Below are 21,461 nucleotides of genomic sequence, written 5' to 3' on the forward strand. Positions count from 1 at the left end.
TATGAAGGGAAAACTTTTTGCGATAACTCAAAAACAGCTAAACTGATCATGTCCGCTATAGTTTTCATTTAATGTCTTTCTTAAGCTCTACTTCCACGATTTTTTTCATATTTTTTGGACCTATGGTTCAAAAGTTAGAGGGGTGGGGGACACAATTTTTTTTTCTTTCGGAGCGATTATCTTTGAATATATTCACTTTATCAAAAAATGTTTCCTGAAAACCCTTATTACTTTTAAAAGACCTTTCCAACGATACCCCACACTCTAGGGTTGAAGCGAAAAAAAAAATTCACCCCTACTTTACGTGTAGGGGAGGTACCCTAAAAAAAATTAAATTTTTAGATTTTATTGTACGACTTTGTCGGCTTTATTGATTTATATATCCATGCCAAATTTCAGCTTTCTAGCACTAACGACCACGGAGCAAAGCCTCGGACAGACAGACAGACAGACAGACAGACAGACAGACAGACAGACAGACAGACAGACAGACAGACAGACAGACAGACAGACGGACATGGCGAAACTATAAGGGTTCCGTTTTATGCCATTTGGCTACGAAACCCTAAAAAGAAGCGCTGGTGACTTAGCGGTAAGAGCGTGCGACTTACAATCCCGATGTCGCGGCGTTAAACCCCGGCTCGTACCAATAAGTTTTTCGGAACTTACGGCCCGATTTGTAGAATGAGATACGATAAATTCTAGTTTAGGTAAGTTCTCATTTAGATATCGTTTATATGGCGTATAATTGACAGAAGCAGCTCGATTCGGGCAACCAATATCACTTTGACGTTAGAAATATCGGAAATAGATCTTACTGGGATCACAGCGAAATCAAAATAAACGTCAATTTTGACATGTCGTTTAGCTATCGATCTTTCCAAGATCTTAAACGTGTCTTAATCATTCTTCGAATCGGGCCGTTATGTACGAAATACTATTGATATTTACCAGTCGATTTTCGGTGAAGGAAAACATCGTAAGGAAACCGGACTAATTCCAATAAGGCCTAGTTTACCCTCTGGGTTGGAAGGTCAGATGGCAGTCGCTTTCGGAAAAAACTAGTGTCTACGCCAATTCTTGGGATTAGTAGCCAAGCGGACCTCAGGCTCCCATAAGCCGTGGCAAAATGCCGGGACAACGCAAAGAAGATGTCACACTATACGTCTGTTCATATAGGTATATCTATACCTAACTTTGTTGCATTTGGAGTCGAGACTCTTGGTCCGTGGGGCCCCGCAGCGCAGGGTCTATACCGGCAATTGGCGAAACGGCTGGTGGATGGGACCGGGGATAAGAGAGCTGGCAGCTTCCTCGCCCAACGCTTGAGCATAGCGATCCAGCGAGGAAATGCTGCCATACCTTGCCACGGGGGCCCATTTTAGATTTAGATTTTTAGTTTTATATAGTAGTTTTAGTTTAGTTAATTGTATTACTTATATAATTTTTTTTTTATTAACTTGTTAATATATGTTTTTAATTTTTAGTGTACCTATACGGTACTTGGTAAATTGGAATATTACTGTACCCATTAAAGTTTACCCAATTTTATGATTGATGAACGTTGACGCTTCGATGTAGCATCGCTTTTAAAACATGACGCGGCGTGGCGGTGACAGCTTAATTTGAAGTTTGATGAGGCGGCCGTTTATAAAAATAATCAAGCTCCAAACGCATCGATCTCGAGGAAGTTTGACGTCGTGAACTGTCTAATCCAAACCCGTAAATGCCTGTTTGAAATTTTAATAACAAAACTGTGGAAGGTAGAGGCAAGGAATGGAAACTCCTTAGGCAGAATTGTTGCAAGTTGTAATATATGGGGTAGTTTTAAGTTATTATGAGAATAGGTGGAGGGTAGCTCATGTATCGATCTTGTCGAATTAAATGGTTTTTAGTACGGTCGTGTTTCGCTGTTACTCCTGAAATCCTGAATCTACAGCGGTTCCCTCATCCTAGATACGGACTTTTCACAAGTGTCCAGCTGTCAGCTATAAATAATAGTTCCAAATCTCTCCATAGTAGCGCTAGAGTAGCTAAGAACCTAGGCGTTATTGACGGAGTGAAGTGCGCTGTCTATGATAACATTTTTTTTTTCAAGTATTATAGGTATTGTAGCGCCACCTATTTATGGTTTATTGTCGGACACTTTTTGGTATATGGAGATATTGTTCCTTGCCTCTAACTTCCATAAACAATACTTGTTTAATATGTCGTAAATTACTCGATAACTCCACTACCACCGTAAATAACTCTACCCATAATTATAATCGTGTAAAAGTGGATACAAATTTTCATTTTATTTATTTTTAAGAAGAAAAGCAGCTTTGTGGTGCATTTTGGTTCTATCCTTTTATCTACTGAGATACCTACTTTTGTTTAATTATGAAGGTTGCATTGTGGAAAAAGAATTATTTAAATTGACTCGTGGAAAATTATTGTATACAATAGTGGTAGTGAGTTTTTCAATGTCGTACATTAATTAGGCCACTCCGCAAGCTTTGTGGCCAAAAAAAGGTATGGACTGAAAAACTCTCCGTTCATCATCTTCGCGTTGTCCCATTTTTGCCACGGCTCATGGGAACCTGGGCACCTCATTCGCAAGAATTGGCGTAGACACTATTTTTACGAAAGCGACAGCAATCTGACCTCCCAACCCAGAGGGTAAACTAGGCCTTATTGAGATTAGTCCGGTTTCCTCACAATGTTTTCTTCAACGAAAAGCGACTGGTAGTTATCAAATGATATTTCGTACATAAGTTCCGTATCACTCATTGGTACGAGCCAGGGGTTTGAACCCGCGACCTCCGGATTGCAAGTCGCACGCCTTTTTTTAAATACCACGACGGTGGCAAAAAGGCATACGGTCCGTCTGATGGTAAGCAGTCACCGCAACCTATGGACGCCTGCAACTCCAGAAGTGTTACATGCGCAATTCCTCAGAGCACTTACACACACTTACACACACGCTCTTACCGCTAGGCCATCAGTGCTTCCTAAAGATCTGTCCATTATATACGATTGTATAAATTACTATTTAGTGATTTGGGGGTATGGTATGTCCCATAATGAAAGTTGCTCTGCATCACCTACTTAATATATACCTCGCTAATATTTACAAAGGAATGAAAAATAATCCGCATTCACTTGTAGAATAAGAACTTTCACTATGTGCTTTTATTACATTTAATATGAGCTCATAGTGAAAGTTTTTGTTCTACACGTTCTTATTCTCATTCACGGACCAATGGGTCCATGAATGAGAATATGAAGGCAGAGCGTATTGCATACCGATCCTTTCCTAATGGAATTAATGAATACGTGGATTCGTTCCAATACTCCAGTTCTAGGTCATTCAGTACTCGGTATTGAAAAAAAGTGCTTTTAATAAACGATATTGCTGTTATGCAGTTTGATACTTTCAATTTGATACTTAATTAACTTGACCGTTGTGTAGCTAACTAATGAAAATGAAAAATATTTATTTCGTAACTTATAATCTTATAGTAAACTTTTTTACATCTGCGCCGATGCCTCTTTTTAAGTAATGAAGATATTTGTATTAAGAAGCACCGCTCTCCCGTAATGGTAGCTTACAATTTTGGTGTGTACATTACATATACAGGACAACCACCCTGCTTTTTTATTACAAGCTTGTAGTATTTTTATCAACCTTTAGCACCTTGTATCGGACAAATGGCCGTCGGGCCAATATAGCAAGTATGCAGACATTAAAAGTACATACTGACACTATATTATCCCATACATTTTATTCATGAGAAAAACAGTAAGTTCTAGCGGCTCTGGGATCTTGCTCTATATACTAAGCATAATTGTGTACAGCGCCATCGCCATCTATCGGTAAATTGGCTAACTAATTCGCGCAATCTGTATGGTTGGTTTTTCAGGGATAATTTTTATCATGTGAACCGATTTAATATATTTATATTATTTATGTTTTATTAAAAGAAGGTGTCTTTAGTGTAATCTCAAACAAATCAAATAAAATTTCAAGAATTATAAACACCAAAGGGGGTTAAATTGCAATTTTTTGTCAATGTTTTTCGATAGTTAAAAAAGTTATCAAGATAGAATTGTGATTTTATTTTACTGTAATATTTATGATAATATTAATGTTTTGTAAAAAGTCATACTTTTTCGTTAGTAAACTTCAGAGATAGTGGGGGTATTTTTTTCATAGTTTCTTCAAAAGCCAATATTCTATCACTATGAAAAAAAAAATTGGAATGTTCAATTTGAGCTCTAATGACTGCCTCGACCCAAGTGAACAAGCGTGTCCAACTTGCTCCGTGTTGCCAGGAGCAGAATGTTGTTTTCCCAATTACCCCTGTATTAATCGGGGTAACGTAAACACAACGTAAACGTAATGTTGTCACTTACACAGTGTGTTACAGTAAAATTATTACTTAACACATTCTCAGCTGAGCTGTGGTCGTAGCCGATAACATGGATTTCCCGATATGTAGCGGAAATTTTTCATAGAAGCAAAACGACACCATGTTGTGCTTAGCGCTGAATGTGTTAACTGCTATCTTAAACATAGACATAAATAAATCATTACACGCACGTGTATATCAGTTCCGCTATATGTTCGTTGTAATTTAAATTGATGTCGTTCTCCCTAGAGGGCGCGATGAAGCGTAAAATTGCCGCGAACTTTGCTGAGTGACTTCGAACCGTTAAGCTAGCTTTGTTCTTTAGATTACTGCCACTGTGGAAGAGCTACATTAATTAAGAACAAATATTTTTTTTGGCGCCAATGGTTCAAATGCGACATAGCATCCGTGAAATGGAGAGACTAGCTAAAGTAGACATCATCGGATCACCTGTGTGTATGACACTGACACCTGACATCAAACCGATATTTGAATCATATTGGAATCATATCAGTTAACTGTGGTCCGCGTGTTCATTGCGCTCTGCCTTGTTCGCACGTGTATTAGTGCGAGCGAAACGCCCGTGCGAATGACAGCTAGCTGATATGATTCCAATATGATTCAAATATCGGTTTGATGTCAAGTTCACGCTCGAATTGGCTTGTTAGTTCGGCATGCTGATATGGCTTAATCTTATAGACCTATTCGAATTTTAGTTATTGGATCTGTTTCCTATATGGTGATCTGTCGATGTCAAAAGTGACGGTTTTTAGTTGAAGAAATGGCATGTATGATAAATCGCAGAGGGCCTACCGCGAAAATCGAAAATCAAAATTGCGTTACCTGCCTCTCCGTCGCACGAATATAGAAGAGTTGAATTTTTTTAGACCGTAATAGTACATAATCACCGTAATAGTACATAATACAATACTTATGTTTACAATATTCTTTTCAGATAATATTGCAGAGGACGTCGTTACAAGCGGACTGAAATAAAACGCAAGGTAAGTAACAACAATAAATATTACAATTCAATACATTATACTCTTAGCGCCACTTGCAGCATTCCACTAACCCGGGGTTAACCGGTTAAACCTGGAGTTCCCATAGTTACCAGTGCAATTTGACACTGGGTTAAGTGGGTTAACGGTTTAACCGGTTAACCCCGAGTTACTAGGATGGTGCAAGTGGCCCTTAATTGGATTCTTCAATACAGAAAACAATACTATGAATACAGCAACTCAAACATTAAATATTTTTTTCTACTTATTTCTTATTAGGTTTGTTAGTTATGCTGGGCATTTCCCGCAAATCTAGAATTATCGTGCCTATTTTGCGTGAAAACGAGGTAGCACTACTTTAGCCACCCCAGCTCCTCCACGAAACCTGGCAGTGTCTTCAGGATGACTGCCTCCTTTAGTCCGGAGTCCCTAGGTATTTGTTCCTGTATACTGCCTGTTTACAGTCTTGGAGAATATGCCTGGTTTCCTCTTCTTCCACGCTCTGTACAGTGATATCAAAATTAACTTCATTAAATAGCAACAAACTAAATACCAGATCTATACAAGGTGGCCAAAAAATATGTGCATTCCCGTTGCCAGGGAATAAAGCATACATATTTTTCTTTAATGTGTAATGAAACAAAAACGAATAAAGTTGACATAATAAAATGAAAGATACAGATAAATAGATCACACATTATCAAAAAAATTGATCTCGATACGATATGGATCGGATCTATCAGTGTCAAAAGTTACTTTTTTTTTAAACTAAAAAAATATTTGAATTTTAAAAACGAATAGATTTCGCATACTACTCGATGCATTACAATTAATATTTTTAAGGAATACCTACTCGTTATTTTGTACGGTTATTGGGTTTTGGGATAATACTGAGCAACTTTTACTATGGGACCAACCCCGAAATCGCGATAATCGCTATAATCTACCTACCATCTTATAACGGAACATTTTTGACGTGATAACGTCTAATAAATTGATGAACAGCGGTAGCATGCACGAAAAAATGTCATGTTGTGGACAGATCTCCATGGCAACGTTACGGCCACGTTGTGGACAGATCTCCATGGTAACGTTACGGCCACGTTGTGGACAGATCTCCATGGTAACGTTACGGCCACGTTGTGGACAGATCTCCATGGTAACGTTACGGCCACGTTGTGGACAGATCTCCATGGTAACTCCTTCTTTGTATTGTACAAAATAATGATAATTCATTGATAATAATTCAATTCATAAATAAAAGTATGCAATTTTTCATCAATGTTTTCTTATGACGTTATTACGTAAAATTATCTTCCGTAAACCGACTTTACAGCCAACCATTTTTTAGTTTCAACTTTTGAATTTGCGGTTCCATTTCAATATTATCGTTCTAGTCACATAAATATTTTGTTATAGTCCAGATTTGAACTTGGAACCTTTATAGATAGGTTAACCATCACCCGGCCGCATCGATAGAATGCAGGCCGTAATAATTACACAGCTCTGTGTTCCACAGATTACTTCCATACTGTAAGGTGGGGTAAGATTATCACCGGGGAAAGTCAAACGCTTGTATGGAAAGTAGTTCAGTTCAGTTCAGTTCAAACATACTTTATTCATGTAGGCCTAGCAACAAGCACTTAAGAATAGTGAGACAGTATTACATATTATTATCTTAAGCTAATTATTAGAACAATTTATTGATGTAAATATTATTCCATATATAATATTAATGAATATAATGCATAGATCAAATTTAATACGAGGAATTTCACAAAAGATCTTCAAACAAAAAAAACTATTGTAAAAAAATACTAGTCTAGAATAAATTCTAAATGTCAAACAAATAAAATAAAAACAACAAAGGAAGTACGTACTATTTAAGTAAATAGTATTTGTCGCTCCGAGCAAAATAAACTATGTTCATCTTACCCCACCTTAACCTATAGGTTTGTTGTAAGTGGAGTGTAATTGTATTTTGTAATTGTTGGCTATTTTTATAAATTGTAATAATTTTACGTGTATAATTGCCCTTGTGGCCTATTTGCTGAATAAATGTTTGATGTTTGATGTTGAAAGTATTCGCTCCAAGCGGGTGCTGTACCTGGGCGATACAAACATTCGATCTTTTGATGCGGAGTTTGTCCCGCTCGATCACGACGATGTCCAATATCCAATATTGTCCAGCAAGGAGGGGGGAAGTCGAAGGGCACAAGTCTATTCACAAGACTCTCAATATTCTGTGCTCGACAATAAACCCAACAATATTATAAAATTTATTCAGATGACGTAAGACACAATATACATAAACATGGAGACGGATAAGAGTTTAAAAAATACAGCTAAAGATAAAGATAGTAGATAATTTTATTGTCAAAAACTGTGTACAAAAGGTTTCGAGCGTACAATAGTGGGTTGATTTTGAGTTTAACAGGAAGAATTTGCAAGTATAACTATTAATAACAAAGGGATAACCCTTCAGAACATACAATATCATTTTTGACTAGCATCGAGTAGATATGTACAATTACTTTATTACTTTGAGAAATTAATATAAATAATAAACATAATTTGAGATTAATTAAACAATCATTATTGGCATAAAGTTATTAATAAAAAATAAAATTCATGCATATAGGTTAAAATGTAACAGTAATTAAATGTGAAAAACATTCGTTTAAGCTGTAAAAACTTTTAGATATAAGCCAGTCTTTCAATTTGTGTTTCGTCTTGTGCCTCTGATTCTTATGGAGACAGCTCTTATTAAGGAAATTTGGACTTTAACTATAGACAATATTATAAATACGAAAGGTGTCTGGATATTCACAAGATCTATACGAATTTTAAATCTTCAAGAAAAGAGCGTATGGGAGATAAATATTAGATAAGTACTTACCTATGATGCGGGGTTTATGCGCGGTGGTCTGTGATTTGCACCGCTCGATAACATTCCAACGCGGATCATGTCCGATGTCCAGCAAAGAGGAGGAATGTCGAAGGGCTCAATCCTATTCACAAGACAATCCGAATACCCTGTGCTCGACAATTTATTAATTCATTCACAAAAGCATCATCTTATTCCGTTTACCCTCTGTGATCGGAAATTCATTCAGTCACAAAAGCAATTTTTTTTATACTACGTCGGTGGCAAACAAACATACGGCCCGCCTGATGGTAAGCAGTCTCCGCAACCCATGTACGCCCGCAACTCCAGAGGATTTACATGCGCGTTGCCGACCCTAAACCTGCCCCCCCCCCCCCCCCCCCCTCGATGAGCTCTGGCAACCTTACTCACCGGCAGGAACACAACACTATGAGTAGGGTCTAGTGTTATTTGGCTGCTGTTTTCTGTAAGGTGGAGGTACTTCCCCAGTTGGGCTCTGCTCTAGATCTGGAATGACATCCACTGGCTGTGCCCTACCACACAAAGCCAGATGACATTCACAATGCCCATACCTCTCTTTTGGACGTAGTTTAAGGACGTACCCGGGTCAATGTGTATCATTATCTTATTCCGTATACCCTGCGCTCGGTAATTCATTCATTCATAAAAGCATAATGTGTATCATCGTCTTATTGCGTATACCCTGTGCTATTGCGGCTTCCAGAATGCTGTTGCGGCTCTCCCAACAATAATGCTACCGATATTTTATTTACAAAAAGTTTCTGGATATTTTGATGTTTGCTCATTAGGTAATTAATCAACTAAACGGATTAAGGTAAGAGCTAGCTAAGTTGGCAACGATTTTGATATACGTAAAAAAACGAGTACAAAAAAATTACAACCAACCAACATTGCCATCTTAATTTTTTTAAACGGGAAAACAAACGTTTTATATGACATTTTATGGCACTTATTTTGCCCGCCGATTGGTGTCGATTTTGATGTTTAGACCTATTTTTAATATTAAAATGTCAGAATATGTATGGAACTGATTGGTGTCAAAATTTACTTCTAAGTGGCGGTCAACAATACGTACATACAGTGATATGATATATCGTAAAGTATATTAGTTGTTCTAAACTAACTAAAGGCATTTTTCAATTAGGCGACAAGAAATCTTGCAATGATGACTGCACTAGTGATTCTGTGCTGATAACCCCGTACGGGCCGGCGAAAATCTATACGGGGTTCACTGGAACCCGTATCGCACTAGAAGGCAATTTTTGTTCTCTGATCAGTACGGCGTTCCTGAGACCTTATATATTTTGAATATATAGGTAGGTAACACTTGGTTATACTTTTGACAAGAAACTCAAAAGTAACCTACATACAGCTTCCGCACCAGCGAGTAAACAAGATTGTTATCCCCCGCACTGAATGATGACATCGTACGGGGTTCAAAAGCCCCCGTAACGCAGTGAGCGTGTCAAAGCAGAAGCATTTTAATTCCTAATTGTCGTCTTGTAACAATAGAGATGATTTTCATATTTTCAAACATAGTGTTCCTTTTTCATATAATAACAATGAAGAGAAAGCGCCATCAATTTGCGTCCATTGTTATCAATACTGGAGCGTAATTTCAGATTGTGACTTAAATCCCCTAAAACAGGTCGGTATATTCTTTTGTACCAGATTTGTGGCCATTCCTTTTACGTTACGTTGACGTTATTCGCCGGGTGCACAAAAGTAGCGCCGCTTACGGCTTGATTTATATTTTAATACATAAAATACTATACTAAGCTAAAGAAGTATATTATATACGTCAAAAAATTGATCATGGTACGAGTTGAATCGGATATTTAAGAGTCAAAAGTGACGTTTCTTAAAAAAGGAACACTATCGAAATTTATTTTTTGACGTATTGTATATTAAAATTAGAACCAGGCCGTTAACGTCCTGAACGGTTCCGGCGCTAACAAATAATGAGCGCAACAAAATGACGAGTAGGTATTCCTTAAAAATATTAATTGTAATGCATCGAATAGTACGCGAAATCTATTCGTTTTTAAAATTCAAATATTTTTTTTTTAGGTTTAAAAAAAAGTAACTTTTGACACTGATAGATCCGATCCATATCGTATCGAGATCAATTTTTTTGATAATGTGTGATCTATTTATCTGTCTTTCATTTTATTATGTCAACTTTATTCGTTTTTGTTTCATTACAAATTAAAGAAAAATATGTAAGGTAGAAGTACTAGTGCTCGACATGGGCACTTTATTTCATGGCAATATAGGTTAAATTTGAACAACGAAGATTTTTCTGTATTCGAACTTAATCCTTGTCACTTTGACATAAAGTGCCCATGTCGAGTACTAGTGCAGCGTCGAGCACTAGTACTTCTACCTTATGCTATATTTTATTTGTTTGCAAGTACTTGGTTTCTGAATATAAAAAATAAATCTATAAACTACGATCACCTCCAGGATATGCCATTACCGTAGACGGAAAACTATTACAAGTAAATACTTCTTCTTACGCTATCCATTGTATTATTTACAATTACTGTTTCGTCCAGTATTATTGTAGTTTACCACTCAACAGCTATCGTGACCCATTTATATCGTAAATATGATCATAAATAAAAAAAATGAACAAAATAACTAAGACATATGACACAAACAGCGGGGAACTTTGCCACTTTTGTTCACATCATTCGTTTTCGTTTTACCTAAAAAAACTCTGCACCCGTTCAATCTGCAATCAGAGTTAGGGAGTAAACTGAAGCCTGGTTTCAAATAACATTTTGTAATTTAGCCATTTTTTTCATTAAATCATTTGACCTTTTAACTGTCGTAGTCTGTACCCCTAGTGTAAATATTTTCGACAGCGAAACGTGACGTACGCGTTTGCGTTAAGTGTCATTTTGTATGAGATTTTTGACTTTCCAAAACGTCCCGCTTGGCGCGCTGTTTAAAAACCCATACAAAATGAGACTTAACGCAAACGCGTACGTCACGTTTCGCTATCGACTAAATTTACACTAGGGGTATTGATATATAAGACACACAAAATCCAGCTCATTTCGTCGCGGTCTGATAAATAAGACAAAACTTCGTGAAACTTCGTACAGTCAGCGTCAAATACTTTGTAGCAACCAAAGTGGCCAAATAGTTCGGTACACCATATATTTAGTATGGTGTACCGAACTATTTGGCCACTTTGACTGCTACAAAGTATTTGACGCTGACTGTACCGGCGGCGACACGAAAATGCTCGATGAAAAATTCTAAGCGGTTAAAAGGTTGAGGAACGGTACTCCAGACCGCTTTCTGTGTGCGCGGGCTCGTAAACAAAAGTTACTTTTAAATCATAAGAAAATATTATAACCATTATGTGTTAAGTTTGTTTATAAATGGCATAAAAAACTTAATTACTTTTGGGAGCAATCTTATACATAGAGCGATCTAGCCCCAAATTAAGTAAAGCTTGTACTATGGGCACTAAAGAGCGTACTCCCATCTTAAAGGCCGGCAACGCACTTACAACCCCTCTGGTGTTGCAGGTGTCCACGATAAACCTACCATTCTTATATATGTAGATAAAAACACAGATATAAAGACAACATCCATAACTCAGGAATAGATGTGTTATGAACAAATATAATAAATATGTATGTATGTATGTATGTCACTTTATTGCACATAAACAGGTTAACATGAAACAGACAAAACAAAACAAAAAACGGCGAACTTATCCCTAAAAGGGATAACCTTTGAGAAAATGTGAATGGATCAAATACTAACAGGTGAAAGACAAATCAATATTAACAGTAGCAATATGAGAATTTTGAATGCACATAAAAGTGGGACGAGATCAATCTATACTTAATAATAAAATAAAATAAAATAATAATATTGTAAAAATATAACCTAAGAAGAAAGAGAAATAAAGAAAATAAAATAAAAAGTAGACAACCCGTAGTATGAATATAACCGTAGTAAACTATAACATATAAATAAATAAATAAATATTATAGGACATTAGTACACAAATTGACTAAGTCCCACAGTAAGCTCAATAAGGCTTGTGTTGAGGGTACTTAGACAACGATATATATAATGTATAAATATTTATAAATACTTAAATACATAGAAAACACCCATGACTCAGGAACAAATATCCATGCTCATCACACGAATAAATGCCCTTACCAGGATTTGAACCCGGGACCATCGGCTTACATATACATAAACCTATACACACCTATATATAAAATACACATTATAAATACATATATGCATACATAAACATATAATATATATATAAAGTACTCAGTTCTAATATCAGGAGTCTAATAACCACAAGTTTTTCAACTTCTTGAGTGAGGCAACAGATTGCGATTTCCTTACATCCGTGCGTGCCCGGGATCACAGATTATGTTTTTGAATTGTTATATTTAGTATATTTAAAAAAGTGATTGATGAAGCACTGGTGGCCTAGCGGTAAAAGCGTGCGACTTGCAATACGGAGGTTGCGGGTTCAAACCCGGCTCGTACCAATGAATTTTTCGGAACTTTTACCAGTCGCTTTGCGGTGAAGGAAAACATCGTGAGAAAACCGGACTAATCCCAACCAGGCCTAGTTTACCCTCTGGGTTGGAAGGTCAGATAGCAGTCGCTTTCGTAATAAAAACTAGTGCCTACGCCAAATCTTGGGATTAGTTGTCAAGTGGACTTCAGACTCCCATGAGCCAACGCGAGGAAGATGAAGAAAAAACTGATTGATGAGTTCGATCAAAAATTAATTATAAGAAGCAATTTTTATACTTTTACCTTTTTGTGCAAATATTGTTAATAATATTACTAATTTTTAAGGTGCATTTTAGGCTTAAGTTTTTGATTTTTTTCTACTGACAGAAACTCAAGAAATCAGGTTGAAGTTACTAGAGAAAGGCATCAAGATTTTTCAATCGTATCATGATCTAAGCGCTACGATTTTTCAAAAACTGTTATCTAAACCTATTACATCTTAAAACAGATGTATAACTCTCCAATATAACTGCGCTAAGGCGTCATATTTTTCCCCACCTGTATATTACATTAGACATTACCCCCCATGTTAATCTCAGATGCTTGAGATACATTACGGCGCAGGCCCTCGGGACCCCGCAGGGCTCCATACTTGGCCCAATAAATTACATTTTAATAAGTGTCGGGCTTAACGAAGGAAAGGTGCTCCGGATTCCATTAACGCAAAACAAGAGATTAATTAGGTTTTTGGACACTCTGTTAGTGTACTAAATTGCTAAGTGCTTTATTCAATAGTAATAAAGAATAGATTAGCATATGTAATCTTTAAAATTTGGTCGGGCATAGAGTATAAAGCAATCCATCCATTTGATTTGACTATGATTTATTCTCTTAAATTCATGTAACTATATATCTGGCATTCAAGGTTTATATGTAAGTACTTACAGGTAGACAGTTAATAATAATAAATCTTTCTCGCGTTGTCCTGGCATTTTGCCACGGCTCATGGGAGCCTGGGGTCCGCTTGACAACTAATTCCAAGATTTGGCGTAGGCACTAGTTTTTACGAAAGCGATTGCCATCTGACCATTCAACCCAGAGGGTAAACTAGGCTTTGTAGTCCGGTTTCCTCACGATGTTTTCCTTCACCGAAAAGCGACTGGTAAATGTCAAATGATATTTCGTACATAAGTTCCGAAAAACTCATTGGTACGAGCCGGGGTTTGAACCCGCGACCTCCGTATTGCAAGTCGCACGCTCTTACCGCTAGGCCACCAGCGCTTTAGTTAGTTAATAATAAATAATAAGAATAAATATTATAGGACATTAGTTTGACGACCGGTTTGGCCTAGTGGGTAGTGACCCTGCCTACGAAGCTGATGGTCCCGGGTTCAAATCCTGGTAAGGGCATTTATTCGTGTGATGAGGATGAATATTTGTTCCTGAGTCATGGGTGCTTTCTATGTATTTAAGTATTTATAAATATTAATATATTATATATATCGTTGTCTAAGTACCCTCAACACAAGCCTTATTGAGCTTACTGTGGGACTTAGTCAATTTGTGTGATAATGTCCTATAATATTTATATTTATTTATTTATTTATTTATTTATTTATTAGTACACAAATTGACTAAGTCCCACTGTAAGCTCAATAAGGCATGTGTTGAGGGTACTTAGACAACTATATATATATTATATATAATATATATACAGTTACTTCAATTATATTGTAGTCATTACTAAAAATTAAGGTTCCAAAAACAAAGAATCATCAATCTGTCCTAATACCAAATTCTCTTTGCTAATACCCATTATTCAGAAATAGCTCTGATGATAGGAATCGATACACAATCACAATTCGTCAATGTCAAGGTAAATGGAAGTGTCATCATTTATGTGACATGTTGGTTTGAATAAAATGTATTGTTTTCAGGTTTTAGAAATACATATTATTATGTCTATAACATACACATTAGATAGATAAAATTCCTCGATTTTTATCTAGTTTTTGGTACCAGCTAGGTAAATAAATTACTCATCTTATCCGTCTCACGCTATACTTCAATTACAGTCACATACGCACACATGAACACACACACACACACACACACACACACACACACACACACACACACACACACACACACACACACACACACACACACGCACACACGCACGCACACGCACACGCACACGCACTCGCACACGCACACGCACACGCATGCTTTTAACTCCCTTTTTTTTTTGTAATCTATAATGTTACCTCCTGTCATGCAATGTATCCTGTTAGTCATCCTAATTATTGTTGGGCGGATAGAGTAGAGGCAGATCTCCGTGAGCTCAGCGTCAGAATGTTACCTGTGTTCTGCTAGCCTAGCCAAGGCGACAATCGCTATCGCTACGACAAGGATACGCTTTGTGTATCTCTATCACTCTTCCATATTAGTGCGACAGTGACAGTTGCGTTTCGATCGCTACGGAGCTTAAGAGATTTGTACGTTGGCCACGCGGCCTGGAAAGACAGACTCGTAAACACTGAAATTTCTTTCGTAATTTACATTATTTGAACATAATTATGATGACACATTTAAAGCACCACACCAACTGTTGCCTGCGGTACTTCCGGACCGATACGACCTTCAAGGAAGAACTTACTCTCATCCTAATGGCAGGCAACGCATTTACGCCTTTAGTGTTGCAGGTGTCCATGCGCGACGGTTATCGCTTACCATCAGGTGATTGGTCTCGTTTGCCTCCTATATTATAAAAAAAAAACAAATCATTACAGGCAAACTCACAAAGTTTGGCGCATTGAACACACGTATTTCTGAAACGGCTTTTATAACATAATTAATCAACCTAGAGTCCGATTCAGCTATATCAATTTGTTGTTGCTTTGATATCATGTTGATACGACCTTGTAGATCACTCACGCTGTATAGTGGCGCTCCAACCAAGACGATCATCAAGGTTATATCCAGACAGAAGTTTTTGTGGCACAAACGAGTATTTGACAAAATGAAACATCGATAAATCCGTTATCGATAAGTCAGTCACAGATTAATAATTAAAAGGCGTAACTTCTACTTGCTGTAAATTACCGAAAAATAACAAGAATGAACATCAATTACAAATTGGTACATAATTTCTTCATTAACTACATACATTTAGTACTTGACAATAAAAACGTAAAGCAAACAAACCTGCATGGTGCAGTCACCGCGCGCACTGGCCGGTAATAAAAAAATATGCCCTTTTCGCTCGTCTTTTTTTATCTTCGGGTGATTTTTCTTCACAATTTGTAGGCGAATCGCACGACTCAAATTACATTTGTTTAATGTTATTCAAGCTTGAATGCTGCATTATTATTTAAAAAAGATTTCTTACTTAATGGGCAATCCCTAACGCAGGTAAAGATTGTATCTATGTATAATATTTTTAAGTTCTGCTTGTGTTTTAACCTAATCCAAGTCTTATTTGACTTGACTTGACGACCGGTTTAGCCTAGTGGGTAGTGATCCTGCCTACGAAGCTGATGGTCCCGGGTTCAAATCCTGGTAAGGGCATGTATTCGTGAGATGAGCATGGATATTTGTTCCTGAGTCATAGGTGTTTTCTATGTATTTAAGTATTTATAAATATTTATATATTATATATATCGTTGTCTAAGTACCCTCAACACAAGCCTTATTGAGCTTACTGTGGGACTTAGTCAATTTGTGTTATAATGTCCTATAATATTTATTTATTTATTTGTACGTCACTGCCTCTTGTAACCGAATGAGGCTTGTGTTAGGTTCCGACCCGAAATTTAAGAACGCACGATTATTGCAGCCCTTTCTTCTCGTTTAAAATTGAAGACTACTTATTTTATTGACAATCACTGCTGAAGTCTTCATTTGTTTGCGCCTGGTGGGCCCGCTTAGTAGCCCTCAGTAGCACTTGTTGCCGGGATTCATCGTTTGGCTCGATGAAGATTCAAGAACGTTAAGGCCAGTGACGATATTTTATTGTTTTAGAGTAGACTCGCGTACTGATGGATATTAGTTTATTTTATTGTACACATTTTTAATATTATATTTTTAGAAGAACCTGGTTTCATTTAGTTAATACCGATTTAGTTTAGTTTCGACGACCGGTCTGGCCTAGTGGGTAGTGACTCTGCCTATAAATAAATAAATAAATATAAATAAATATTATAGGACATTATTACACATATTGACTAAGTCCCACAGTAAGCTCAATAAGGCTTGTGTTGAGGGTACTTAGGCAACGATATATATAATATATAAATATTTATAAATGCTTAAATACATAGAAAACACCCATAACTCAGGAACAAATATACATGCTCATCACACGAATAAATGCCCTTACCAGGATTTGAACCCGGGACCATCGGCTTCATAGGCAGGGTCACTACCCACTAGGCCAGACCGGTCGTCAAATCTCTATGAAGTCGACCGCCTATGAAGCCAATGATCCCCGGTTCAAATCCTGGTAAGGGCATTTATTCGTGTGATGAGCATGGATATTTGTTCCTGGGTCATGGGTGTTTTCTATGTATTTAAGTATTTATAAATATTTATACATTATATATATCGTTGTCTAAGTACCCTCAACACAAGCCTTGTTGAGCTTACTGTGGGACTTAGTCAATTTGTGTAATAATGTCCTATAACATTTATTTATTATTATTTATTTAGCCGGCTACAAACTGTAGTATACAATGCCAAAAGAATAGAAAACTACCAATATATCAAAGAAGATATCGAACGTATTGTGTATTTCGCGGTAGCTATCTTCTCATACAATGTTAAAAATATCTATAACGTTAAGGTTATTAATGCTAATGCTAACATCGATAACGGACATGTCGATATTTCATTTTGTCAATCACTTTATTCTGCCACCAAAACTTGTCTATGTCTGGTCATATCAAAACCAATTCGAAACTATAAGAAATTGTTAAATTTGAATCTATCTCCTGTGTGATAGAATAATATACAAACTTACAAAACGCGCTTCTCTGAGGATGTAATATATTTCAATTTAATTCCTTTCGCAATAATCATAACATTACTAAAGGGTACAGCAACAAACCAAACAATAGTTTACGAAAATTCAACCTCAAACATTCTAAGAAAACTAATTTAAATATTCACCTATTCAAATTAAATTATTATACAAAGCCCGAAGCAACAGGCTGAATCCGACTGCAAATGATAATTTGGCGATTATCAAAACGGAACCTTTGAAGCGATACTCAAACCTAATGTAATAGAAGCAAGGTTTGGATTGGAATGACGTGTGTATAGAGACATAACCCTTAAACGTGATATTTCTAAAGGTCGTATAGGATCGATGTCAGAATGTCAGACGAACGACATTCACTTAGCATTATTGGCTCCACTTAGCTATTTCACGCGTGCCTGAAATTTAATGAATACTTTGCTGAATTAACTAGTAGTAGGTTAACTATAATAATAATCGTATTTTATCGCTGCCTAAAATGCCAAGTCTAGTTTCGATCATTTATACTATACAGGGTGGAATTTCTTAATGGGTTAGTGAGGACAGAAAGGATAGCTATTCAGCTTGCGAAAAAAAATACACATTTAATATGAGCTGTAAGTTACCGACTTATAACTTAAAATAGACGAAATTCGGTGAAAGGAACCATTTTCTTTCGTTCGGCAAAGCGTACATTTACCTTACACGATGGAATTTCCTAATGGGTCAATGAGGGCAGCTACCAGATCCCGTGCTACTTCGCGAAAACGGTCTTAGAAGACCTTCCCTCGATTTCAAATTAATGAAGATTGGCGTTTACAGATTTTGGAAAAAACATATACGTTGCGAGATAAGGGTCATTTTTGACAAACTTTTTTGATGGCAATCAATCCCATTTTTATCCAGGATCAAAAGCTTGTATTGGACCAAAAATAAACGGCTATATAGAAAAGCCACAAATCGAGAAAACCCTTTCCCTAACAATTTGTATGAAAATGAAAACTTTATTTTCACATGCTACTTTTTTTGCTAATCGATTCCATTCATATACAGTATCAATAGTTTCCTAGTGGTCAACTTAAGGTAATGAACAAAAAAGATACAAATTAAATAAAACTTTTTCCATACCTTTACTGTGGAGAAAATGTGAAATTTTATTCACAAAAATTACCTTTTTCTCGCGCCCTGTATGATTTTTCCAAAATCCGTAGCTGCCCTCACTAACCTACTAGGAAATTCCATCCTGTAAGTATATATAATAGATGCTTTCTATCTTGATCAAGATGTGAACATGTTGAATGTTCAAACAAACTAGTTTCTGCATTTTCGACCGGGTCAAAGTCGTTAAAAAACCATCAACCCTATTTAAAAACCATTTTATTAAATAAGCTTTTATCACCTAATAAACTATGACTGTAATCTGAGACCGGAATTTTTGTGGCATTTTTAAATGTCATAAAGACTTCTCATTAATCGACATCCAATAGGTATGTAATATGCCGATGCAATATAGAACACAACATATTAAAAAGTTATCTAGAAGAGATCGCTCTTTAGTAATATGACCGCGTATTGTTGACCTCTACTTTTAATCTTCTTTAATATGGTGTGTCGTATTGTATCTATATCATTATGTAGGTACATCGGAAGTCGATAAATGAGATATTAAGTCACTACCTATGACGGTTCAAAAATGCCACAAAAATTCTCAGTCTCGTTTTCTATATGATTTTGAGTTTCCAAAACGACCCGCTTGGCGTGGCGCACTGTTTCTAAATCCCATTCAAAAAAAGACTTGACCCAAACGCGTACCACGTCACGTCACGCTATCGAATAAATTTACACGTGTATCGTATTCCTAAGGGACAATTGTGTTAAGAAAGAAGTATACTACGTTGTCCATACAAAAAAAAGAAAATGTTTTTCCACTACTAAATATTTTTCATTCTCAATGATTTTTTAGTGTGTTATTTATGTATGTATATACTTTATTATAGATATAAATAAAAACACGAGAAACACAGTTACAGAGTAAATTAAATATCCTGTACCCCTAGTGTAAATAAATTCGATTTCCAAACGTGACGTACGCGTTTGCGTTTAGTCTCATTTTGTATTGAATTTCGAAAGAGCGCGCCAAGCGGGACGTTTTGGAAACTCAAAATCCTATACAAAATGAGACTTAACGCAAACGCGTTCGTCACGTTATGATGTCGATCAAAGTTACACTAGGGGTACTGATGTATGTCCTTATTGACGCAATCGAAAATTAGGTTTATAGGTTTTCCTTTTGTCAAAATTTGCAATACAAAAAATACAATAAAGCGATACTTATAAACATAGAATACATTCGTTGAAGCGATCGACATCAAAATCAAAGTGATTTGTTGAGATTTAGTTAGTGGAAACCGTTTTCATCCGAAATTGAAATTTTGTAGAAAAAGTACCGTTATTTCGTTAGGATCGCAAAACTGTTCTTTACTTTTAAAAACTCGATATCTTTGAACGTTTCTCTTCAACCTTAAAATAGCTCTAGATACTAATAGAATTCCAAAAATAGAAAAATCCCCGAGTACTTTATCTTAATTCAGTTTGCGGGTCCTAATAAAACGGGAAATTGAGTCGTTTCCTGCATGACGACAGATATTTGGGGAGTATTTTACTTTTCAAATAGTCGTGTCGTTCTAGTATAAAAGAAAATTAAATGATCACTGAAAAAAGTATCACTCTGTATAGGTGCAGCATAATAGTTTTTGTGCAACGGGTACATAATAAGGGCTTTTAAAATTCAAGGGCCGAGAGTTACAAAACAAAGTTGAGTTTTGTAAAAAAAGGCACGAACATGTTAAGAATACACAAGCAGCAAACAACCAGCTGGCCTGACGATATCAGCCTGTCAGTTTTTCGCAAAAGCTGGCAATCGCGAATAAATGACAGGCCGATATCGCCCGGCGAACTGGTAAACAGTGAGCCCCCTCATAACGGTCTGGTTGGTAGTTCGAAGTCGGAGGTTCCGGGTTCGAATCCCGGTAAGGGCATTTTCGTATTCATCACGAATATTTGTTCCTGCGTTATGGATGTTATCTACGTATATAAGTATTTTAGCCCCTTTAATCACCCTGTAGGTAACTGTTCCACAATCCACGGTCCAATCCCGGAACTACGCAACCCCAACAAGTCAAACTCAACAATCAGCTCTGGAATTGTAGTTCGTGGTCGCCTTGTTTGCTTCTGTACCAAGTTTCAGTCTAGTTCAGAATGTGGCAGGCTGCAAGTTTCTATATTAGGTACAATTCACAAAGTTCCTATAGGTAAAATTCAGTTAAATACAATGTTGCTCGTCTAATATTTTAGAAAAAGAAAATCATATATTGATAATTATTAGATTAATTAAGACTATCCTTTATCTGTGCTATAAGACGTTGCTTCGTATCAAATTTCAAGATTCTGAGTTCACGGGAGTACCCACAAAATTAATTACAAAATAAATTATACTTCACTTAGCTACATTAACATACATTACTAATTGAAAATAAAGTAAAAAATTAACAATGTCAAATAAATAAACATTAAAAAAAAATAAAACAAAATTTATAAGTGAAAGTATCATAGTCTTAAATTACTTCTAA

General features: G+C 36.4%; 1 protein-coding gene across 1 annotated transcript in view; it reads left to right on the forward strand.

Annotated features, from left to right (window-relative positions):
• Positions 1-5,348: 5,348 nt before the first annotated feature.
• The window catches only part of LOC133522507 (uncharacterized), a 165,547-nt gene continuing 149,434 nt past the window's right edge, over positions 5,349-21,461 (forward strand). Inside the window, exon 1 of the mRNA XM_061857865.1 lies at positions 5,349-5,398. The gene's annotated coding sequence lies outside the window, so the exon portion shown is untranslated. The remainder of the gene's footprint in view (positions 5,399-21,461) is intronic.

This window comes from Cydia pomonella, chromosome 11, assembly GCF_033807575.1.
Source record: "Cydia pomonella isolate Wapato2018A chromosome 11, ilCydPomo1, whole genome shotgun sequence".
Taxonomy (NCBI): domain Eukaryota; kingdom Metazoa; phylum Arthropoda; class Insecta; order Lepidoptera; family Tortricidae; genus Cydia; species Cydia pomonella.